Consider the following 26,695-nt stretch of genomic DNA (forward strand, 5'->3'; position numbering starts at 1 on the left):
GCCTCACTACTGTTTCAGCCCTGCTCATAGCAGAATAGTAAAAACAAACAATAAAGCCATGAGTTCTTGTGGCTTAAAGAGTCAGAAGCAACAAGAGTCTTGACCTGTACGCACCTTCCTTCAGGTTTCTCCATATCCTTGAGGGCTCAACAAACAACAACCCGAGTTCAAAAAATTCTACAAGCAGTGTTCATATGCAAGTGAAGAAATAATTATATATTACAAGGAAAGCACTGCTTTGGACAGCATGGAGGACAAGGTTGTAGGGATGAAAAAAATTAGTGTGAGATGAAAGACATTTCTACCAAAAATTTAAGGCATGTCTCATATGTAGTAGGCCCTGATCCTGCAGACACTTAAGCACGTATGTCACTGTAAAAGTTAAGTATGAGTTTTTGGACCAGCACTTTTTAATTTGGAAACGGTGCCCCAGATGAACTGGCTGCTGCTTTCTTTCCTGCCTGGGGCTGGGCTCCCGTGCTGGACCTGCAGTTCCTTTCTCTCCCTTTCTGCCTCCTAGGCTCTCTGGACTGGAATGACTGCTATTTCTGTTCTCTGCGCAACACATGGATTTCCTAGATGGATGGATGGACCAATAGAGAGGTGGTCATCAGAAACAGGGCACTTGCTACATTACAAAACATGGAAATTAAGAGGTCACCATATTTTCAGCAGCATTAAGGAAGGAATGGATGCTCAAATTAGGTGCAAAACTGATTGCTGAATGAAAATTATCTAAGCTTTTATATGACCTACAATTCTAAAAGGTCAGCCAGATGTGGCCTTAAATAAAAGGGGCTATTTATCACATTTTACTTCAGCTAAGTCACTGGTTGACATTAAGCATAGACCCAGACTTCTGGAAAATATTAGTTATTTGGCTGCCAAACAGTTGTAACTCGGCACTGGAGAGTTCAAAAATCTAGGAAATGTTATGGAATATAATTTTTATATATTTCAGTATACTGACATTTCACAAGAATAGATGGTTATGTGTGAGGGAAAGTTACTCACATGTGAGCCTTTCACTACAGAGAAAATATGCACTAACTTACTGTAGAGTCTCAAACAATGCATTTTATCAATAAAATTAGCTATGCAGCCTCCTTTGTAGTAACAGTATTCCATCAGGTCTCTTAGAACAGATTTTACTTAGAATAGATTGACATCTAAGGTTGGTCAAATTTTGCACCTACTATCCTTGATTAGATTAATGTTCCACTAGCATAGATAATGCTATTTGTCAAGTGACATATTTGGACTTTGACTAAGTTGTCCAACAGCTGACTAATGCAAAGGCAAGAGACCTATCACAATTAGTGATGAGGGTGAAAACACTGGCTGTCAAGAACAGGAAAAATTGATTTGTTTGGCAGAAAGAAAAGCATGTGCTGTGCAGCTTGGTTACTAATATAATCTTGAAAATCGTAGCAAACTCAAGATTTTCCTTGTGACTTCTCTAATCAAAATCTGTTTGTCTGAAAGATCCACAACTTCTGATTCTGGACTCTTCATTAAACTGAAGATTTGTCCAAATTGAAATAGGCTTCTCGACTTTTTCACATTAGCCTTGATTGTGTGTGTATATTTCCCCTATGCTTTTGCTAACATTGGTTATTTTTTAGTGAGGACAGTTTGAAGCAGCCTTTCAAAGTTAGTGGATTAGAAAAGAAGACCACTTTGCAAGACAAGCCTATCTGAAGAAATATCCCTCCATTTAACACTTTTACAGGTGTGTTTCAATAAAAAAAATGAGCATGCAGAAGCATCCCAGGGTTACTTACTAACAAATAGGGTTTAAAAGCTTTTCCCTATGCTTTTAATGAGGACAATTTGAAGCTGCAGCAAAAACAGCATCTTTGAGCCAGTGGATCAGAGATAAGAAGATTGCTTCTTTCCCTACTTTTTAACCAATAGAGGTGAAACCTTTGTAAAGGAATAAACACTTTAAAAGACAAGCCTATTTGAAGTAACAACCCTTCATTTAGCACTTTTACACATGCATTTCAATAATAAGTTAGTATGCAGAAACCATACTGGTGTAAAACCATGGACAAACTGTTTATAAAAGTATTTTTAGTGATAAAAAGTCTCACTATAAAAGTATTTATAGTGATATTGTTTTCCCCCTGTGTTTTAGACTAACTTCATTTTTAGTGAGGACAGTTTGAAGCAGCATGCTTTTGCAGCAAAGTCACTTTAGCAAAAACAGCAACTGTGAGGCAGTGGATCAGAGATAAGAAGGTTGCTTCTTCCCCCACTTTTTAACAAATACAAATGAAAGTTATATTAAGTTTTGTAAAGGAATAAACACTCTAAAAGGTAAGCCTATGTGAAGATACAGCCCTTTATTTAACATTTTTACAGGTGTATTTCAATTAAAAAAAAAGGAGCATGCAGAAACACCCCAGAATTAAAACCACGGAACCTTAGTAACAGCTAGTTTATATTCCCTTTATTCTGTAATCCACTGGATCAGAGAAAAGTTTATTTTCCTCCCCACTTTTTAACAAATCCAGGTGAAAGTTATATTTAGCTTTCATTGTCTTAGGACTTTTAGATTTAAGTATGAAATTTTCTGTTGCATTCTCAGAATGTCTTTGTTTTTGAAGGTTTGCATCCCATGTGCTGAGACACAGGTACAAGCTCCTGTGTGTGTTTTGGGTCCATAGGTTTTACTAAAATAATATATCACAGGCTGGAGCTTTCTCTGCATTTTAAAAACTGATAAGACTAATTAGGCTAGCCAGTGATCCATGCACCATAGCCTGCCTTAGCAATGCTCTAGGGCAGGGGTTCTCAAACTGGGGGTTGGGACCCCGAGGGGGTCACGAGGTTATTACATGGGAGTGTCGCAAGCTGTCAGCCTCTACCCCAAACCCCACTTTGCCTCCAGCATTTATAATGGTGTTAAATATATTTAAAAAGTGTTTTTTAATTTATAAGGGCAGTTGCACTTAGAGGCTTGCTATGTGAAAGGGGTCACCTGTTCAAAAGTTTGAGAACCACTGCTCTAGGGGGCCAACCCTTCAGTTTGCTTGTTGTTTTACACAGACTTCTTTCCTAACTTTTTAAACACTGTTAAAGTTTTAACAAAATGGTGAGATTACATTGAAAGACACTTTGTGAAAGTGTTCAAAAGTATTATTTCATTTACTGATTGTGAAAGACAAAAACCATTGCTTTGTGACTGCATGAAGCTCAGATATAGCCTATCTGAAAAACACCTCCCTCTCAACTTTCCCCCCTATACTTTTAACACTTGCTAAACATGTAGTGTTTCATTATATTAAATAAAGGGTTTTTTTTAACATTTAACATGAGAATACAGCATTGACTGAGATGCAACATAACAGGACCTTTTTAAAGGATATTCTGTATGTAGTGAGGCCTAGTCGAAGCATTTTGGTTTTGTTTGTTTGTTTGTTTTAAAGTTTAACATGAAAAAACAGTATTGACTGAACTGTAACAAAACAAGGCCACTCTTAGGGATATTTTGTAGAAGATTTGTGAACTAAAAATGTTTAAGATACTAGCCCATCCTTTTAAAAACAGTATTTTTAAAGTACCAAAATGGCAACTGGCTAAGAATATGAAAACTAGTAATTGAGGGGAGTTTATATATGTGTGTTAATAAAAAACAAAAACAAAATTAACAAAAAAATACACAAGATTGTTTGTTTTTTAAAGTTTGGATTTATACAAGAAAATTAGCTTATGTAAAAAAGTTATCCCCCGTCCCGAGATAAGGAGTCAGCCCCCTCACTGACCCACTTTTTTCTTTTCTAATGTTTTTTTAAAATATAAACCGAGGACAAATTTTTTTTTAAAAAGCCACAGTGATCAGGCCATGGGGTAAGAAAGCTGTTCTGAGTTTTAGGGGGAATGTTGATCACTATTTTAATGAAAGTTTGTAGGCAGCCATTCTGTGTTAGTTGTTATGGTTTAGCATGGGGAAGCGCTTGTCATTTGGAAATAATACCTCATAAAGTGGGAAAATATCTCCCCCATTCTACGGCCTATCAGAAATATTAACAAAAACAAACTTAAAGATGCGTTTTAGCAGTGCCTGCAAAGCAACAATTTCACTGGCTTACAAAAGCTGTTTTTGCTAACAGTGGCTTTGCTGCAAAAGCATGCTATTTCAAATTGTCCTTAGTAAAAAATAACCAGTGTTAGTCTAAAACATAGGGGGAAACTTTTTTATCACTATAAATTACTTCTGTAAACAGGTTCTCTGTGTTTTTAACCCTGGGATGTTTATGTATGCTAATTTATTATTGAAACACATCTGTGTAACAATGCTACCTCTGGTGGGACACTGCTGAAAGTATCAATACAGGACAAATTGCTTAGAGCAGGGCAGTTACAGCCCAAGGCTGGAGTTTTTCCACTTATAAGGCACACCAAATCAGTTAGACAGAGAGGACTTTGGTTTTACCCCACTGGTTAACCATAAGTCATACAATCAATTCCCTGAGACACTCCAGTTTCTCAGTATCACCACCAGTGCCATTTGTTATGGGAATGAATGGTTATGAAAACCAATACCCCAGTAAAAGAAAGAAGGTTCTCTCAATCCCAAAGGACCACGCCCCAGACCAGGTCAATATACCAGTAAGATCTTACCCACAAATCACGCTGTTACCAATCCTTTAGAATCTAAAACCTAAAGGTTTATTCATAAAAAGAAAGAAATATAGATGAGAGCTAGAATTGGTTAAATGGAATCAATTACATGCAGTAATGGCAAAGTTCTTGGTTCAGACTTGTAGCAGTAATGGGATAAACTGCAGGCTCAAATCAAGTCTCTGTAGTACATCCACAGCTGGGATGGATCATTCAGTCCTTTGTTCAGAGCTTCAGTTTGTAGCAAGGTTCCTCCAGAGATCAGAAGCAGGATTGAAGACAAGATGGAGGAGATGCAGCAGCATTTTATAGTCTCTTGCCATTTGGCCTCTGCTTTCTTTTTTTCAAAGACGAGCTATGCAGCACATGACACAAAAAAACCTTAGAGTTCTGTCCCTGCATGCCTTGCTGAATCACAAGGTATATCTGCCTTCTCTTAATGGGTTGATTGTATAGCTGATGGTCCTTAATGGGCCATCAAGCAGGCTAGGCAGTGCTGACACCAAATTGTCTGGGGTGTCACCCAGAAGCATAGCACAAATACAGACAGTATAGAGCCAATACTTGTAACTTCAAATACAAAAATGATACATGCATACAGATAGCATAATCATAACCAGCAAACCATAACCTTGTCCTAGACACCTTATTTGACTCTCTTTAAACAAGATTTGGTACCACTATAGGACCTTGGTTGCAACAGTGATCTATAAGGTCCCAGTTCATGTTAATAATGTCACACCCCCGATACAAAATTGATGCAGGAAGGGGTGACACAAACATCGCTGACTGCATCCCAAGAACTCCCTATCCTTGGTTCTGTCTTACTACAGCTAGCATTGGTATATAACAGAAATGGGTTATCAAAGTCATGTTCAATAACATGATTGAATCTCTTTACAAACTCAAGGTAAAACTTGGTTACAACAATAGTGGATTGGATCTGCTCTTGCAGCATGGTTCCTGCATGTCTTATGTGATCTTGCCAAGAGCTAAAGAACATAGCTACTTTATCCATACAAGCTCTAGCAAATGTTTGGAACCCAATTAATATCAAGACAATGTAAGTATTAATGTTGTCCATAGTATAGAAATTTTGGCATTTAGCTGTGAAAGCAATATGGTAGTGTGCCTCAGGTTCCCTTTTCATACAGTATATCAGGTCTGAAATGTCTTTTCTCCTATGAAAATTTCTAAGACTGTTTACAGCCATTAACAGTGAAACATCCGTATAACAAGTCCTTTTAACATAAAGTGTGTTCTTATGTATTCCTTTTAACATGTTCAAGGGTTTTTTCAAAAGATTAGGCACATTGTACATTTTTACAGTTCTTAGCAATAGCAACACATTAGTTACAAAAATCACCATTAGCAATAACAACAAATTCATTGCAGGTCTCCATTTACAATCATTTTTATTATGCCACATCTTTGGCTCAACACCATTGGGGTTTGGGCCTTTAGGGTTACCCTGTGGCTTCCCTTGGCAAAATTAAGTTCTCTTTTTCTTCCTTGTTCTGTAGGATCAAACCCTGATTTCTGTTGCTTAACAGAATCCACTGGCTGATTGGGGTGTGATCTCTTTGCTAACTGCTATTAGCAAGTCTTTCTTCTCTCTGTCAGCCAAGTAATTTGCATCAACACAGACAGGAGCTTGTTCACCAGTCTTTAGATCTTTAACTGCTACCAATTCCAAGGCTGGACTCTGTCTTAAAGAGATACCATCCATTTTCACTAGCAAGTTAGACTCCTCAAGGTTCTGTGGTCCTTCCATTACCAACATCTGCTTCCACATGAAATCAGATGTTAAATCCACTGAAAGACTACAAGTCAGATCCAGAGTACAGCCGTGTTAGTCTGTATTGGCAAAAAGAAAAGGAGTACTTGTGGCACCTTAGAGACTAACAAATTTATTTGAGCATAAGCTTTCATGAGCTACAGCTCACGATGAAGTGAGCTGTAGCTCACGAAAGCTTATGCTCAAATAAAATTGTTAGTCTCTAAGGTGCCACAAGTCAGATCCAAAGTGTCTAGAGCTGAGAGAATACCTCCCATCCCCTGCATTCCTCAAGACATTAACTGCACAGCTGTTCTGCTCTGCAGACTCAGCTACCCAGTCTTCCCTCTGAACCTGAGACACAGACTGTTCACTTAAAGAATTATCATAGAGACATTCCTCTCTTAACAACGTTGTCTTCCTAACAAACTGGTCAAACACAGCCCCTTGGTTATAGGGCTGTTCAACTTTCTTAACAGCTTTTACTCCATCTGAGACCTTCTTAAAGCTATCCACACCGGGTCTTTCAAAAGGAAAGTCAGTGGATCCATTCATAACAGAAAATTTCTGGCTGTTAGGAACTGAAACTTTCTTGATTAATGACAGGTTTCAGAGTAGCAGCCGTGTTAGTCTGTATTCGCAAAAAGAAAAGGAGTACTTGTGGCACCTTAGAGACTAACAAATTTATTTGAGCATCAGCTTTCGTGAGCTACAGCAACTCCCTGAAAAAGCACAAGAACAAATCTTCACAGACACACCCTTGGAACCCCGACCTGGGGTATTCTATCTGCTACCCAAGATCCATAAACCTGGAAATCCTGGATGCCCCATCATCTCAGGCATTGGCACCCTGATAGCAGGATTGTCTGGCTATGTAGACTCCCTCCTACGCTACCAGCACTCCCAGCTATCTTCGAGACACCACTGACTTCCTGAGGAAACGACAATCCATCGGTGATCTTCCTGAAAACACCATCCTGGCCACTATGGATTTAGAAGCCATCTACACCAACATTCCACACAAAGATGGACTACAAGCCATCAGAACAGTATCCCCGATAATGTCACGGCAAATCTGGTGGCTGAACTTTGTGACTTTGTCCTCACCCATAACTATTTCACATTTGGGGACAATGTATACCTTCAAATCAGCGGCACTGCCATGGGTACCCGCATGACCCCACAGTATGCCAACATTTTTATGGCTGACTTAGAACAATGCTTCCTCAGCTCTCGTCCCCTAATGCCCCTACTCTACTTGTGCTACATTGATGACATCTTCATCATCTGGACCCATAGAAAAGAAGCCCTTGAGGAATTCCACCATGATTTCAACAATTTCCATCCCACCATCAACCCCAGCCTGGACCAATCCACACAAGAGATCCACTTCCTGGACACTACAGTGCTAATAAGCAATGGTCACATAAACACCACCCTATGTGGGAAACCTACTGACCGCTATTCCTACCTACATGCCTCCAGCTTTCATCCACATCACACAATCCATTGTATACAGCCAAGCTCTACGATACAAGCGCATTTGCTCCAACCTCTCAGACAGAGACTAACACCTACAAGATCTCTATCAAGCGTTCTTACAACTACAATACCCACCTGCTGAAGTGAAGAAACAGATTGACAGAGCCAGAAGAGTACCTAGAAGTCACCTACCAGAGGACAGGCCCAACAAAGAAAAAGGAATGCATCCGATGAAGTGAGCTGAAGCTCACGAAAGCTTATGCTCAAATAAATTTGTTAGTCTCTAAGGTGCCACAAGTACTCCTTTTCTTTTCTTGATTAAATCACTTCCACACCCTTCCGCTACAGCAAACTGCTTGCACAGATTACCATGAGGATTTCTTTCCCTAGGAGCTTCTCTAAGGAACAATTCACCCCAACAATTCACCCCGCAGAAATTCTTCCCTTACCCTCTTAACCTAGGTCTTGCTCTAAAGGAACGCTTTCCTGAGCAACAGCAGACTCTTTCTGGGGTTTACTTACACCCAGGATTACCTTTGGCCCATCAGGTGGACTCCTACACCATCCCCTTTCAGGCAAATTTATAGACTCACTAGATAAAAGGTTAGAAGCATTCTCCTTCCCTTTGCCACACACAAGTTCAGGAATCTTTTCCTTCTTGCTAGAAGTTTCCAAACTGTCAGTAGGTAACACAATTAAATCACCCTTATGCTTTTCTTGTGCCCTGACTAGGATATCACCCTGATCAGACAGAATTAAGAATTTTATTAAGATGATGTTAAAATAAAAAAGAAAATGGTACAGAGCTTAAGCATAGAAGTTTCTGGTTATCCGGGAATAACATACAGATTATCAAGGGGTGCGAAGTTTGGTTTAGTGCTACACCCTTTCCCAGCCACACATTAGCAACGGGCAAAATACGAGCACCAGAATTGTCTGGTCTCTGGGATTTTGCTAGGACACTAATTGGATGCAACCTAGTTACAGTGCCATTCTCCAAGCAGACACAAATTCAGGACCATTCCCTTTCTGGGCTTTAATTGAATCCAGAACTAACTCTGAGACAACTGCACTATTCTCAACCATCACAGGCTGAAAGGTACCTTCTGTCTGCTCCACAGACAAAGAAGAGCTGGAGAAACCTTCCCCTTTAACAGACACACAGCTTGGGATTTCCTTTCCCTTGTACCAGCACACAGGGCTGTTCACAGACAACTGCTTGGAGGCTGGGGTAGCTCCCTCCATAGGCAAGTCATTACCCCTAACAGACACAGGCACATTTTCTTCACTGTCACAATTCTCCACATAGATAACAGGTAAGGTATAGGGACACTCATCTTCCACTATCCTTGCTTTCCCAAACTGCTGACTAGATAAAGCCCTCAGCTCACAAGGCTGCCTAGGCTTATCCAAACTTTCCTTACCAGGCACATTGCCACTCCCAACAGATAAACTTCTGCTCTTCTCACTACACTTGCTACACTTGCAGATGTAGAGTGCTGTGAGTTAAACCCGCCTTCGTAGAGCACAGTAGGGAAAGTGCTGCAGTCTGTCCACACTGACAGCTGCAGGCGCACTTGCAGTGGCATTGGGAGCAGTGCATTGTGGGCAGCTATCCCACAGAACACCCCTTCCCATTCTGGCGCTGTGGCTTGTGGGAAGGGGGCGGGGAGTGCGGGGCATTCTGGGTCCTGTCCCAATGCCCTGTGATGCATTGATTCGCATCCCAGCATTCCCTTTGCTTCCGTCCACATTTGGTGCCATCTTTCAATGTTTTTTGTACTGTGCACTCTGTGTTCCCTTTTGGTCTGCGGGAATGGAGCCTGAACTGCTGAGGAGTATACTGACGAGTCTCGCCAGCACATCACGTTTGGCAGTTGAGTTATTCCTTAAGATCCAAAGTGACAGTGAGGACTCCAATGCTATCAACTCGAGTAACGCAAACGACACAAGTCTGCTTGTGGCATTCACGGACATGCTCACCACCATGGAATGCCACTTTTGGGCTTGGGAAACAAGCACTGAGTGGTGGGATCACATCGTCATGCAAGTCTGGGATGACGAGCAGTGGCTGCAGAACTTTCGGATGGGAAAAGCCACTTTCATGGGACTGTGTGAGGAGCTCACCCCCACCCTGCGGCACAAGGACACGAGATTGAGAGCTTCCCTGATGGTGGAGAAGCGGGTGGCTATTGCAATCTAGAAGCTGGCAACTCCAGACAGCTACCGATCGGTCGCTAACCAGTTTGGAGTGGGGAAATCAACCGTTGGAATCATGTTGATGAAGTTTGCAGGGCCATTAATCGCATCCTGCGCAGAAGAACCGTGACTCCGGGTAATATGCATGACATTGTGGCTGGTTTTGTACAAATGGGTTTCCCTAACTGCAGAGGGGCGATAGATGGGATGCATATTCCAATTCTGGCACCAGCCACCTAGCCTTTGAGTACATTAATCGGAAGGGGTATTTCTCTATGGTTCTCCAGGTGATTGTGGATCATTGTGGGCGTTTCGCTGACATTAGTGCAGGCTGGCCCGGAAAGGTGCATGACACATGCATCTTTTGTAACACTGGCCTGTTCAGGAAGCTGCAAACCAGAACTTTTTTCCCAGAGCAGAAGATCACCGTAGGGGAAGTCAAAATGCCCATTGTGATCCTTTGAGACCCCTCTTACCCTTTGATGCCGTGACTCATGAAACCCTACACAGGGAGCCTTGACAGCAGCAAGGAGCAGTTCAACAACAGACTGAGTTGGTGCAGAATGACTGTGGAGTGTGCTTTTGGCCATTTAAAGGATCACTGGCGCTTTCTGTATGGGAAGCTAGACCTGGCCGATAACAGCATCCCCATGGTTATATCCATGTGCTGTACCCTCCATAACATTTGTGAAGGGAAGGGTGAAAGATTCACTCGGACATGGAATTTGGAGGTTCAACACTTGGAGGCTGAATTTGAACAGCCAGAGAGCAGGGCTATTAGAGGGGCCCAACGCGGGGCTGCAAGGATTAGGGATGCCTTGAGGGAGCAATTTGAGGCTGAAAGCCAACAGTAATGTCTGGTGTGGTGCCCTGCATGGGAGTGAAGTGTGGTAGGAATCTGTGTTTGTTATGTATGATACACTGACTTGCAGTGCCTATTGATTTTCTGGTCTAAAGTTTCTTTTAAGTTATGCAATAAAAAAGAATGTTTTCAAAGCCAAAAAATCCATTTATTGAAAAGAAACACAACACAACTGCTTGGGAAACACAGAGGGCAATTATGTGGGTTGGGGAATGGTTCAAGCACAGATTTGCATATGCCCTGTCTGGAGTGCTGTGCAATGTGTGTTGCACTTCAGGATGGCTATACTGTATGATGATGGGGGTTGAGTGCAGTGGGTAAGGGTCATAGTTTTCAGGGCTGAGCAGTGAAGCTACAGGTGTTGGAGGCAGCAGGTGGCGGTAAGAACCCAGACGTTGGGGAAAGTCATTTGGAGGTGACGTGGTGGCACAAAGGAAAGAGTTTTGGGACAAGGGCTGTGGGGGGGGGAGGGGGCGAGGTAGCGTTCCGTCTGCATTGCTACAAGTGCCTGGATCAAGTCTGCTTGGCGCTCCATTATGCTTATCAGCCGCTCTGTGCTTTGGTGCTGACAGACCCTCCTTTCACTCTTCTGCCACTCCTGCACTTTTTTATTTTCATTAGTCATTTCATGACTTCATGCACCATGTCCTCTTTGCTCCTACGTGGCCTCTTCCTGATTCTTTGCAGCCTCTCGGCCATTGATAACACAGACGGTTGAGATCTCAAGCTTGCATCTGTAAAGGCAATATGCAACATGTAACAGAGGCAGCATTGTTCACACCAGACAGAGGAATGATTCCCCCATATTCAAGGGCAAGCACAGTCTACAGTAAGCCTAACCAAATCTTTTTTTTATTTTATTTTATTTTTTTATTTTTAACGCCTCTCTTTCTATTCTTTCAACCTTTTTCTCTAAACAGTCTACCAAACGTATCAAAGCACAAGCATGCAATATTCCCCCTATTCAAACATAAAAAATTTTGAAAAATAATTTCAAAATGACCAAACCTCGACACCAATGGAAACGGGAATGGAGGGCAGGACATAAGCCCAAAATGAGGTGTGAAAACCTGTCAAAAAATAAATGGTGATGAATACTATCAAGGTATATGTGACATGCCCTGGTGTTATCTGGACCGGTGATCTGCTAGGTCACTCCAATCCTTGACTCTGGGAGCCAGCCTTACTCTGCTCTGCTGTGAGAACCCCCACTCCTGGGCGGTTCACGCACAGCCTCTATCATGTAAACTGCTCCCAGCTATGTAAGTGAGCGCTTTTGGCCAGCTGCTGCTTGGATTGTGCAACTGAATGACATTAGCCAATATCTCCGGTACCAGACACAACACTAGGAACCTCCATCTTGCATTGTCCTGTTATGCCCGCTGGACACTGCAAGTTTATATGAGTTCGTCAGTTTAACGAAAAAAAATTGGTACGTACCAGGCTTGTTATCCCAAGGGGAGTCTCTGATATGATCCAAACCAAACACACTGCTTCAGGTAGAATAAACAAATTTATTAACGACAAAAAGATAGATTTAAGTCAAAGCACAAGTCAGATTTGGTCAAATGAGAAAAGCAAAATGCATTCTAAGCTGATCTTAACACTTTCAGTGCCCTTACAAACTTAGACGCTTCTCACCACAGGCTGGCTGGTTGCCCTTCAGCCAGGCTCTCCCCTTTGATCAGTGCTTCAGGCACTTGGTGTGGTGTCTGGAGATGGAAGTGGAAGAACATGGCAAATGTCTCTGCCTTTTATCATGTTCTTTCTTCCCTCTTGGCTTTCTCTCCCCCCCCCCCTCCAGAGTCAGGTGAGCATTACCGCATCATAGTCCCAAACTGACCAAGGGAAGAAGGGTGACTCATTCCAGAGTCCAACAGATCCTCTGTTGCTGCCTAGGCCAGTGTCCTTTGTTCCTGTGAGGCTGGGCTCGGTTTGTCCCATACATGCCCTCATGAGGTGTGAACTGCCCCTCTGCTCCTGGAGAGTTTTGCCTGGGTTTGTTTTAAACCACAAGGACACATTTTCAGCCTCATAACTATGTATGTGAAATTACAATCTATAACATTACTATAACAACAATGCTCAGTGCACCACGAGCCTTCCAAAGACACTGGACGTGACAAACTTTGCATTGGATACCACACAAACATAAGGATAAACATGGGGGTGCAGGGTGTTCCCCGAGGTACAGAGTATCACAGAATATACTACTGTTCTCTCCTGTTTCAGCGTTCTTGTAAAAAAAACTGGTTGAGGTGTTCTCACAAAGGTTATAATTCCTCCCTCCCAGACATTTGTTCACCCATTTGTAAGTATTGCTAGACAAAGAACTCCATTACTTTTTTCTTGCACAGTTTGTATTACACGTTCAGATTATGACTGTAGAAAAGGCTTGCTCAAAGACTGTCTAATGGATAATTGGTCTTAATGGTTTAAACGCTGCCTGCCAGTAATTGTTTTCAGTGACCGATAATGGAGTACCAGAAGCATATATCGCTCTTGTGAGAAATTGGTCAATTTTTTGTTGATATTCAGGTGTCATCTTTTTCTATAAATGAAGTCATTTTGTGGAGTTTTTTTATATGACTGGTTAAAATGCCTATTGTTTTCCTGATGTCTGAACTTGAGTGTACAATACTTCCAGATGATGATGTCACAGAAGCAGGATCACAAACATTTGTTGCAAGTGCAACCACTCTCAGTGTCATCTACTTTATGCTCTTCTTCTTTGACCTTCATTTCCACTCGTGAAAGATAGTTTAATGTCTGCAGGACGTTTCATACATTCAAAAATGTGTTTGGTCATCCTGGTAGCATTTGGAAATGCATATTTCATTTGGCAGTATTTGCAAAATACAAATCCTTTTTAGTCTGAATGACTTTCAGTGTGGAAGTACTTCCATATGTTAGAAGATGGTCGCACCATCTTTTTTGAGGAAGACAAACCAAAATCAAAAAAACCAAGAGCTCCTCCCTGCCAGGGAAGTTGATTCCTCCTGTGGACCTCTGGGTCAGGATTCAGAGCAGGATCCATTCCAGCCCCTCAGGTTTCTCCCTGACTCTTGTGGTCTGCCCCAGTGGCTCTGCACAAGCAAGCAGGCAGAAAATGGTTCCCCTGCCAGGCCGAGGGTGTCAACCTGCCAGGCCACTGTGGAGAGATAAGGTCTCTTGGATGAATGGGCTGCTCCCCAGGACTAGTCAGGAGGACGGCAGTTTGAGGGTAGCAGCTGCTTGTCCCAATCTTCTCACATTGTCTCCACACCAAACATCACTTCCAAGACAGAAATCATGGGAGGCGGGCAGGTGGCAAGCCACAAGGAAGAGCCCCTGACCTCAGTCCTGTTCTCTAGTAAAAATGGCCTCTCTCTCTACTGACTGAGGGTTACATAGATATATATCGTATATAGGCCTACTAGTATACAGGAATTACAATTGCCTAATACTGTAAGTTTTGAAATAAACTTCATTTGAAATATTAGTTATTACAAAATTTTTGAAGGACTCAAGTGTAGTAGTAACAATATCATTTTAAACATTACTCTAATATTCTGTCACTGGTCATTCTGAGAGGAAATATAAGAACAGCCATACTGGATCAGACCAAAGGTCCATCTAGCCCAGTATCCTGTCTTCCAACAGTGGCCAATGCCAGGTGCTTCAGAGGGAATGAAGAACAGGTAATCATCAAGTGATCCATCCCCTGTCTCCCATGCTCAGCTTCTGGCAAACAGAATATTTCACAAAGTTTTTTTCAATTTCCCCCCAATTTTTCCATACCAAGCCTCTGGAAAAAATGGAGAAAAAAGCCCAGTTTTGTTCTGAAAGTTTCCAGAACCTCATGTATGCTGTGTTGCCTGTTGTCCATCCCCATGATCACTGTGCTGGTCAGGACTGCAGTGACTGGGCCATTCTCCTAGCCTGCTTCTGAAGCCAATCCTCTAACCCTAGATTCAGGCTGTATTTAGGTCTCCTAGAAGCAGCAGCAACAGCATGTGCTTTCACCTAAGCTCTCTTCACTCCCCATCCCTGTGCCAGCCAATTGGCCCAGAGCCAACAAGGTGGCCTCTCCCCACTTGGGGAGGGCAGTGCTCCCTCTATGCCATGGCATTACTGTCTTCCCCAGAGAGAGGTAGTCTGGCAACAGGAAGTCAAAGGTGGGATTTCCTCCCCATCCTCAAATCAACTAGGGCTCTGGATCATCTCTCTTTTCTGTCTGGCCACCAATCAGTCAAGGATTGTAGGGGTAGGCTTGGCCCTTTCACATTGTAGCCATGTGCATCTAGAAAGTGAGGGCTCCACAAATGTTTCTGCTCTAACCCTTCTGCCAGGCGGTGGTGGCAGCAAAAAGGGTCGAGTTTAATATCTAGGGGTTCAGAACCATCTAGAACCAGCTTGAGACCCCACCCTGAAATCTGGGAAAGCCAGCCACCACCCCGGGTGCCTCTAAGAGGCAATACTTCCCTGCTCACAACCACTACATCTATGTATAACAAAAGTAAACTTATTAAAAGGCGAGGGTGCGGCGCGTTAACTTGGGAAAACACCAGCACAGCATTTCATAAGTAAGCAAACAATAAGTAAACACCAGCCCCACGGTATCTTGGGCAGTCATCCTTTGCCTAAATTTCTGAGCTTGCTAGGTGAAAGTCTGATGGATGAAAGTCCCTTTAACATACCGCTTCTCTATTTCCCCTCCACTGCAACTCGCTTAGGGTTGGTTGTCCGAGGTCAGTGAAGTCCCAGAATGCCTCCGTCACTGCCACTGCTTGCTGCTGTTGCCCCTGCTGCTGCTCGCTGCCCCCGGCGTCACTGGCCCCTCTGCCACTGCCTGCTCGTGATGCTGCCACTTCTGTTGCTGCAACTGCCTCTACCACAGTTGCTGTCCGCTAGTCTCGCTGCTGTCTTCGCTTGCTGTTGCCTTTAACTGCGATGTCATGTGCTGAAGCTCCACCACTTAGCCCCATTCTTAGTGATTTGCCTGCTAGTGGGGAACCTCAGTGTTTCTTCCTCCACATTGTTTTTCATCATGACACCATCCCCAAACCAGCTGTAAGGCTCAGCCTCCTAGGCTAGCTCATCAGTGATTTCAGTTCTGCTGGTCACTGAGAAGAAATAAGGCCTCTCAATTGAGTCAAATCAGCTCTGTCTTTAAACACTGGAAGAGGAGAATCAAACAGCATCTAGAACTCCTTTAGCAGAGTCTACAGCACCAGGTAGGAACACCTATCCCCCACTCATTTCTTGCACTTGGATTTGGCATATTAAATTCAGTTCAGCTGCCCTTTAGTCATACAGTAAGGATAATATTTTATTATCCCTTCATCCAACACGAAGGTGAATTTTAACCCCAAATCCGCCAAAATTGATCACTTCAGCAAAGTAGGACTGCCTGCTGATCATCTAGGCAAAGTAGATGTGTCTGTGCAAATATGGTCTGTTCTGGAGGTCTTTTCCCCCAGTTCATCAATAGACGGCAGAGGCCATTCAGACTGTAGCTTACACTGCATTTAAACCATTTGCTGAAGTCTCAGTCTTCCGGTCATTAAGTCAAGTGCTAGTGTAAAATCAGGGGGATGAGAGGATAAAGCTTAAGTATTTTTTTTTATTAAGAAGTTAGTGAAAAACAGCAATAATATTTGGAAGTCAGTCATTTGGCAGCAGGAGAGGTACTGTATAATTAAACTGTCACCCTGTCTGATAGCTTATTACCAGCAGGTGGTAATAAGATATGTGCGTCATTGCGAATCATTATATGGTATGTCATGCTACAACAGATGAGAGGTTTCAGAGTAGCAGCCGTGTTAGTCTGTATTCGCAAAAAGAAAAGGAGAACTTGTGGCACCTTAGAGATTAACAAATTTATTTGAGCATAAGCTTTCGTGAGCTACAGCTCATTTCATCGCATGCATTCGGTGGAAAATACAGTGGGGAGATTTATATACACACACAGAGAACATGAAACAATGGGTTTTATCATACACACTGTAAGGAGAGTGATCACTTAAGACAAGCTGTTACCAGCAGGAAGGGGGGGGACGAGAGCTGAGGAAGCGTTGTTCTAAGTCAGCCATAAAAATGTTGGCATACTGTGGGGCCATGCGGGTACCCATCGCAGTGCCACTGATTTGAAAGTATACATTGTCCCCAAATGTGAAATAGTTATGGGTGAGGACAAAGTCACCCTCCAATCCCACTGAGGGTTACCAAAAGAAACTACACCATTTGCTCAAGAAACTCCCTGAAAAAGCACAAGAACAAATCCGCACAGACACATCCCTGGAACCCCGACCTGGGGATTCTCTCTGCTACCCGAGATCCATAAACCTGGAAATCCTGGACGCCCCATCATCTCAGGCATTGGCACCCTGAGAGCAGGATTGTCTGGCTATGTAGACTCCCTCCTCAGGCCCTACACTACCAGCACTCCCAACTATCTTCGAGACACCACTGACTTCCTGAGGAGACTACAATCCATCGGTGTACAATACATCGGTGATTTTCCTAAAAACACCATCCTAGCCACTATGGATGTAGAAACTCTCTATACCAACATTCCACACAAAGATGGACTACAAGCCATCAGGAGCAGTATCCCCGATAATGTCACAGCTAACCTAGTGGCTGAACTTTGTGACTTTATCCTCACCCATAACTATTTCACATTTGGGGACAATGTATACCTTCAAATCAGCGGCACTGGGTACCCGCATGGCCCCACAGTATGCCAACAGTTTTATGGCTGACTTAGAACAACACTTCCTCAGCTCTCGTCCCCTAATGCCCCTACTCTAATTGCGCTACATTGATGACATCTTCATCATCTGGACCCATGGAAAAGAAGCCCTTGAGGAATTCCACTGTGATTTCAACAATTTCCTCCCACCATCAACCTCAGCCTGGACCAGTCCACACAAGAGATCCACTTCCTGGACACTACGGTGCTAATAAGCGATGGTCACATAAACACCACCCTATATCGGAAACCTACTGACTGCTATTCCTACCTACATGCCTCTAGCTTTCATCCAGATCACACCACACGATCCATTGTCTACATCCAAGCTCTATGATATAACCGCATTTGCTCCAACCTCTCAGACAGAGACAAACGCCTACAAGATCTCTATCATGCATTCTTACAACTACAATACCCACCTGCTGAAGTGAAGAAACAGATTGACAGAGCCAGAGGAGTACCCAGAAGTCACCTACTACAGTCAGGCCCAACAAAGAAAATAACAGAACGCCACTAGCCATCACCTTCAGCCCCCAACTAAAACCTCTCCAATGCATCATCAAGGATCTACAACCTATCCTGAAGGACGACCCATCACTCTCACAGATCTTGGGAGACAGGCCAGTCCTTGCTTACAGACAGCCACCCAACCTGAAGCAAATACTCACCAGCAACCACACACCACACAACAGAACCACTAACCCAGGAACCAATCCTTGAAACAAAGCCCGTTGCCAACTCTGTCCACATATTTATTCAGGGGACACCATCATAGGGCCTAATCACATCAGCCACACTATCAGAGGCTCGTTCACCTGCACATCTACCCATGTGGTATATGCCATCATGTGCCAGCAATGCCCCTCTGCCATGTATATTGGTGAAATTGGACTGTCTCTACGTAAAAGAATAAATGGACACAAATGAGACGTCAAGAATTATAACATTCAAAAACCAGTCGGAGAACACTTCAATCTCTCCGGTCACTCGATTACAGACCTGAGAGTGGCTATCCTTCAACAAAAAAGCTTCAAAAACAGACTCCAATGAGAGACTGCTGAATTAGAATTAATTTGCAAACTGGATTCAATTAAGTTAGGCTTGAATAGAGACTGGGAGTGGATGGGTCATTACACAAAGTAAAACTATTTCCCCATGTTATTTCTCCCGCCCCAACCCCACCCTCCACTGTTCCGCAGACGTTCTTGTTAACTGTTGGAAATGGCCCTCCTTGATTATCACCATAAAAGATTTTCCTCCTTCCCCCCTCCCCTTTCTGCTGGCAATAGCTCATCTTAAGTGATCACTCTCCTTACAGTGTGTATGATAAAACCCATTGTTTCATGTTCTCTGTGTGTGTATATCAATCTCCCCTCTGTATTTTCCACCAAATGCATCCGATGAAGTGAGCTGTAGCTCACGAAAGCTTATGCTCTAATAAATTTGTTAGTCTCTAAGGTGCCACAAGTACTCCTTTTCTTTTTACAACAGATGAGGTATGTTTTCAGTGGCAGCATAGGGTGATCACTTGGAGATTGTTATCATTATGGGCCTTATATATCACAATCAACAGTGTAATAGTTTAACAGCTATCTGTACTGGCAATGCTGGAAAATTGTTTAGCAATGAATGGCTGATTTTTTCCGATGAAGAATGATTTAAAAAGGCTGCATTGTAAAAATACCTGTAAATGACAAACTTGGCTTATACATTTAACAATTTTAATTATTTATTTTCTACAGAAAGATGCTTAAATAAAAAAAACTTGGATTGGTGTTTACAATTTAAAATCATTTTCTAGATTCATTTTTAGGCATTATAATATAGTTGAAGTGAGTTTGGTGGTTGCCATCCATTTTTGAGCATCATAAACAACAACAAATGACACTAACTTCCCCCTTGGTGCAGTCTCAGCAGAGAGGCCAAAGAACTGAGTAATCATGGTAATTCTCTCCCATACGGGTTTTGCTTGCGCTAGAGTTGAGGCACATTCGTGGGGGCAGTGTGGGGAAGATTGTATAGCTGCTGCCCATTCTCTGACTGCTAGAGAAAGAACTTCAGTCTGTGGTGCTGTTAAGCCAATGTTTTCAACAAACTATACATTTGCAAAATATGATGATATAGGTGAAGAGTTTGTGGGTGTTTCTGAAAGCAACACACCAGTGGAAGAGTAGTTTTGGGTGAGGGAGTAATGACAGTGTCTCCAGCCCTTTTTTTGTTTTGTTTTGTAAATCTGTTTGTACATCTGTTTTGTATCTCAAATGTCATACTAATTAGCCTATTCTTTATTTAACATGATGAGAAATTGAGCATGAGCTCAGTGAGCTGGTAACTTCTTCAAGCTGCAGAGCTCGTTTTATAGCCTTGGCCAATGCACCAGTGTTGGCTGCATGTCTCTCCCTTATAAGCCACAATAATTATTAATCTCTTCCTGGAAGGAGCAATAGGAGTTAAGGACCTTCTCTTCCCCTCCCGCAGCTCGGAAAGATGTTGCAAGAGCTGGGAATTCTTGCTCCCTAGGAATCTGAAGGATGCACCTGATTGTTGCCATCCACCAGACCTCAGCCTGCTTGGATGGGTGTTTTAAAAAAGAAATAAATGAAAGTTAAAGAATCTGTTGAGAAGAAAAAGGTAACCATTAAAATGTCAGCCCAGTGGTTTGAGCAGTGATAAGATGGCATCCATGAAAGCAAAAAAGGAGGCCAAAAGAAGAGCTGCTAAGCTAAAAATTTGGCCTATGATGAGCTATATAACGGCTGGGAGACTGGGAGGGGAGAAAAGACCAGCTACAAACTTGCCAAGGCAAGAGCAAAAATGATGAAAGGTGTAAATGAGTTTTCTCATATTAGAAATGAACATAGACTCGTGCAAGTGAATGGTGACTCAACCAAGTCTGGAGTGATTATTTGAATGAGTGAGGAGAGTCCAATGGAGGAATGTAAAATGAACTGGGCCAGGATAGATTGCATACAGGAAGAAGAGGCTGTAGAGGCACTTAGGAAAATGGAAAAGGAGAAAGCACTTGTGCATGATGAAGTATCAGTGGAAATATTTGTTGAAGTCATTGGGAAAGGAAGGTGTCAAGTATTTTACAAGTCTCTTCAGTGACATTCTTAAGAAAGAAAATGCCAGATGAATGGCATAAAAGCTTTGTCGTGACTACTTTTAAACACAAAGGAGATATTACACTGTGTGCTAATTATCACTCAATTCAACTGACATCAAACACTGTGAAAGCATTGGAGAAGATTATTGAAAAGCATCTGCATGGAACAATTGAAATTTGGAAGGGTCAATCTGGATTTAGGCTGGGAAGAAGTACATTTGATGCCATATTTGGTCTATGAATCCTCATGGAGAGGCTCAGAGAAAAGAGGCAGCAACTGAGTATGGTCTTGTGGGCTTGTGGACACCAAGAGAAGTCGTTTGGTGGAGTTTTGTGACGGAGAGGTGTGCCAGAAGCCTATGTCCATCTTGTCCAGGATGTGTATGATGGAGTGACTACCATAGTCAAAACTGAATGGAACTACAGCCTTTTTTGTTTGTGGTTGTTATGGATGTAACAAGTGAGAATATCCTACGATAGCAGCCTTGGAATAGGCTGTTCACTGGTGATTTAGTGATATGTGTGTAAAATTGTGAGACCCTGCCAACGAAATGTGAACAGTGGCAACACAGTTTTGAGCAGGTCAGACTTAGAGTGAATGTTGATAGGATTGAGGCTTTCATAACTGAGGGAGCAGACCCACAATAAAGGATATTACAGGCAGAGAACTTAGAAGAGTGAAAGAATTTAAATACCTAGGATCAATGGTTGCTGACAATGGTGCCTTACTGAGTGATGCCCAGCATCATACCAAAGCTGCTTGGTGCAAATGGCAGGAGTTGACCCCCAGTTGTCTGTGATTAAAAATATGCCAATAAAGTTAAATATAGACTATTGTGCCCGCAAGGGCCGGGGTGGGGGGAGGGAGATACCAGCGAAAGGAGGACACTCAGGCCTAAGAATAGTAAAATACTCTTTTTATTGAAGGAAGGAAGGAAGAACTTATGCTCCAATCTGTGCGGGGAGCCCCTAGGACACACAGAGGGGCTGCAGGGGACTCTGTCCTTTCGGGACAGCTGACCAGGCAGGACTCCGCTGGGGGGAGCCCTCTGCAGCGCTATATTCTCCGCGCTTATCTCGGGGTTACATGGGGTCAACAGCTGGTTACATTCTTATATGTATGATTTATGCTTATTACATAAACTAACTTATTTATAGGCAAAAATATGCTGAGCTATGCTACAATATCTTTTGGCAGGGTCTGTCGGACAAAGTTAATTGAAACTGCCTGCATCCTCCGCTTACATCCAGTCACTTACACAGTCCACCACTTAGCTCCTCACCAATCTTCCGCAACCTTGCCCCACAAGTATAATCTGTATTTCAATCCGTCCTGATATATGGAACAGAGACTTGGCCAGCCACAAGAAAAGATACATGAACTGGATATCAGTGGACTGTAGAAAGACCAATTTTCATGATAGCTAGGTGTACAGTCATGAGTTTTGGAGAGCTTTATAGCCTTTTCCCAACACTGAATAGGGAAACTGCAGGAAAGGAGAAGTGCTCTTTTGGTTATAAAGTCTTCTGTTTCAGTCACACAAAGCCCGATCTCCCCTTCTCTTCCTATCCCATCCATCCTGCCTCTGTTCCAAGCCCTCCTCCCCCTGCCAGTTCCTGCCTCATTCTCCCTCCCCATCCCAAATTCCTGTCTCAGTCTCCTGCCCAGTTCCTACATTCATCTCTCAGTATTCAGGTCCTTTTCCTCCATGCTGGTTGTGTGCCAGCAAGGGGTTCAGTGAGAGCACAGGAGAGACAATCTCCTTTCTCTGAGTTCCAGTGCCTGTCACCACAGCACCCCTAACTTCCAGAAGGAACAATTGCAGGGAAAGTCTCATTCTGCCTTGGAACTCTGGATGGAATCTTTGGAGAATTTAGGTAGCAAGCTCCAGCAAACCTCTACTGAGCATATGCAAATTAAGATTTTTAAAGGCTTACAACTTTGCCAAATTTTCCATGCAATCAAATTTCAAATCCTTGCTCAGAAACATGGGCTTCTACAGCTTTTCAGTGAAATCACTGTAAGAATTTAAAATTAGCCAAACTATACATTTTCCCCTAATTTTGTTCTTGGACATGCTTGAACCATTTTTGATGGAACTTAAAAAAATCAGTCAGCCTGAGGCAGTCACTCAGTATTTTCAGTCCAAATGGTTAAAGTTTGGCCAAGTTATAAGCAATGGACAACAGGATCTTACAATAGAAAGGGTTAGGCAACTTTAACTCTAAGCATCACTTTCTTTCGGCCTGCTCCCATTGAATTCAATGGCAAAAGCCCCATTGGGGCACTATCGTATTCCCATTCTAACCAAACAGTAGCATTGGTGTGACATTTTTGACATAAACTGTGACCGTATAGATCATTGTTACAACCCCTGTTATATATTTGCAGCAAATATTGTACAAAGGTTGTCGTGTCTATGGAAAGGTTATGATTTGCTGGTTATGATTATGCTATCTATATATGTGTATCATTTTTGTAGTTGAAGTTATGAATATTGGCTATGGACTTGTATCTCAATGTGTTTTGATGCTAAGTAGCCTCAGTGAAGCATTTGGTCAGCTTAGTGAGAAAGGACTATTCTCAGTAAGTGCCAAATCAAGAAAAAAGAAAAGGAGTACGTGTGGCACCTTAGAGACTAACAAATTTATTTGAGCATAAGCTTTCGTGATCTACAGCTCACTTCATCGGATGCATCCGATGAAGTGAGCTGTAGCTCACGAAAGCTTATGCTCAAATAAATTTGTTAGTCTCTAAGGTGCCACAAGTACTCCTTTTCTTTTTGCGAATACAGACTAACATGGCTGCTGCTCTGAAACCTGCCAAATCAAGAAACACTTAACTGACAATGAACTTTGGGACACGCCAATCCACATCTGAACTTTCCTGGGAACGTTCAAACTAACATGAAACAATGGCGTCAGCCTGCAAACTGAGTCATGTATAGACATGTGATTTGCCCATGTGACTCCAGACTCCATCTTGCTGTTGTGATTTTCCACAATAAGAACAAAGGGGTGTCCCTCCACAGGCAGAGAATATAAAAGGCCATGAAAACCCATCCATCTTGTCTTCAGTCCTGCTTCTAACTTCGGGAGGAACTTTGCTACAAACTGAAGCTCTGAACAAAGGACTGAATGTTCCATCCCAGCTGTGGATGTACTCCAGAGACCTAATTTGAGCCTGCAGTTTATTCCATTACTGTTACAAGTCTGAACCAAGAACTTTGCCATTACTGCATATAATTTATTCCAGTTAGCCAATTTTAACTCTCATCTATATTTCTTTCTTTTTATGAATAAACCTTTAGATTTTAGACTCTGAAGGATTGGCAACAGTGTGATTTGAGGGTCAGATCTGACTGGTATATTGACCTGGGTCTGGGGCATGGTCTTCTGTGATCGGGAGAACCTTTTTTTTTCTTTTACTGGGGTATTGGTTTTCATAACCATTCGTCCCCATAACAAGTGGCATTGGTGATGATACTGGGAAACTGGAGTGTCTAAGGGAATTGCTTGTGTAACCTTATGGTTAGCCAGTGGGGGTAAAACCAAAGTCCTCTCTGTCTGGCTGGTTTGGTGTGTCTTAGTAGTGGAGAACCCCTACTAGGTGATACCTAGCTTTGGGTTGTGACTGCCCTGCTCTAAGCAATTTATCCTGAATTGATACTCTCAGAAGTGTCCCACCAAAGACAGCATTGTTACAACTTGTAAAGTGCTTTAATCAGTATTTCGGTGTGTGATGTAATGGTATTCTATAGTAATTTGTTTGCTAGATTTGTTGTAGCTATTAATATTGAAAATAAAATACAAGTATTAGTTATATAAATATTTGTTTTACAGAAGCTTTAGGTCTCAGAGTATTGTGTACTTTGTTTTCATAAAAAGAAAGGAGTACTTGTGGCACCTTAGAGATTAACAAATTTATTTGAGGTTATTATGCTTAAATAAATTTGTTAGTCCTCTAAGGTGCCACAAGTACTCCTTTCTTTTTGAGAATACAGACTAACACGGCTGCTACTCTGAAACCTTTGTTTTCATAGATATTATGGTTAAGAAAGATTTATTAAGACATTGGATTGTTGTTTGCTTTTGGTTGTAACACATCTAGCCAACAGAAAAAGTTCTTCTGAAAAAGTACATGGGAAAACTCTGCTATCTGGGCCTCAGGCCATAGAAAGAAAGTGGTGAATTACTGGACTGGGTTTTTCTGCCCCCTATGGTAAACTTCCCCTACTCCTCTATGGCCAGTTTCAATTTATTAAGCTCCCCTTCTCCAGGTGCAGCATGCTCTGCAGGTGTGCCTAATTGGCACTGCCTGAGTGCAGGGATGCTTGTTAGGCTGGCTGTCATTAGGATTGGGGCCTTTCCCATCACACCCTGTTAGCAACAGTTTTGACTTTATGATTAAGCCTACCCGTAAAAAACAACTGGTACAAGTTAAAGGGACTCTCTCAGGCAGAGCTGTAACTAAGCATTTTAGCGCTGGGGCAAGCAAGCCTATTTGTGTCCCCTACCAGTTTTTTCATAATTTTTCTGCCCCATTCAGAGATGACACATAACTGTTGATGGGGGCGGGGGGAATGTGACCGCCCCATAGAGGCTTTCAAACTGTTGGGCATGCTCCTTTAGGGGGTGAGCGGCCCTGCGTGGTGGGACTTTGGGAGGGAGTGCCACTTCCATCCCCTGACTCACCTCAGTCCATGTGCCCCCCTTCCCCCCCACACACACATTGCCTTTGGTCCTGTTTTTCCACCCCTGTGGCTTTGCACACTGGGTGGCTGCCTTGCTTGCCCCACCATGGTTACAGTTCTGGTCTCAGGTGAAATGTTTCCCATATTTTCCTTTTTGTAAAATGGGCTTTTACAGAATTTAAGATCAATAGAAATATTCCATAAATGTTGTTTAAATTAAAATGGCAACAGATTTTTTTAAACAAATAAACATTCTCCCAAACACTTGTGCAAGTGCACCAGAACCCAAGAGTGCAAAAAACAAAAGCTGACTCTAAAACAGAAACAAAATTTACTAGTTTACTTTCATTGTTTTAGCTGAGACAAATATATACAAAAGGGAATGGGCTGTTAACAGGATAGTAGGAGATACTGGCTGGGCAGCTGTCGTGTTGCCCCCACTAAGAAGCACTGCTTAATAAAGCTGGTGGAAAAAAACGATGGGTAGCTTCTTAAGAACTGGCCTACCTGCCATGTTATGATAATTACTTAATTTACTTTGTTTTTAGCTTCTTTCATAGAATCATAGGATTGGAAGAGACCTCAGGAGGTCATCTAGTCCAATCCCCTGCTCCAAGCAGGACCAACACCATCTAAATCATCCCAACCAGGGCTTTGTCAAGCTGGGCCTTAAAAACCTCTAAGGATGGAGGTTCCACCACATCCCTAGGTAACCCATTCTAGTGCTTCACCACCCTCCTAGTGAAATAGTTTTTCCTAATATCCAACCTAGACCTCCCCCACTGCAACTTGTGACCATTGCTTCTTGTTCTGCCACCACAGAGAACAGCCTAGCTCCATCCTCTTTGGAACCCCCCTTCAGGTTGTGATTACAGCAAGAGTTTTCCTACATCTGCATTGTACATTTGTCTGTGCAGGGGGCAAGTGTGTGTGTGTGTATGTGTGCATGCACAAAAAGCAACAATTCAGTATTGTTAGGGCAACCCTCCTGCCATTGCATCAAGCATGGAACTCTATTGACATTAATGGTACTAGTACTGCTCCTTTTCTAACTTAGGTTAAGTCTCTCTTGTGACTTGTCATTATCAATCACAAAAAGTGATTCTGCCAAAACACCCCTTTCCAAAATAACCCCAAAACATACTTCAGCATTCAAAGATGACAGAAACAAAATGGGTCTCCGGCACTGAACAGATAAATGCAACCT

The 26,695-nt window shown here is 42.6% G+C and overlaps 1 protein-coding gene across 1 annotated transcript in view; it reads left to right on the top strand.

Moving 5' to 3' along the window:
- IL15 (interleukin 15) overlaps positions 1–26,695 on the top strand; it is an 80,129-nt gene that overhangs the window by 5,534 nt on the left and 47,900 nt on the right. The window lies entirely within an intron of this gene.

Source organism: Dermochelys coriacea, chromosome 4 (assembly GCF_009764565.3).
Source record: "Dermochelys coriacea isolate rDerCor1 chromosome 4, rDerCor1.pri.v4, whole genome shotgun sequence".
NCBI classification, from domain to species: domain Eukaryota; kingdom Metazoa; phylum Chordata; order Testudines; family Dermochelyidae; genus Dermochelys; species Dermochelys coriacea.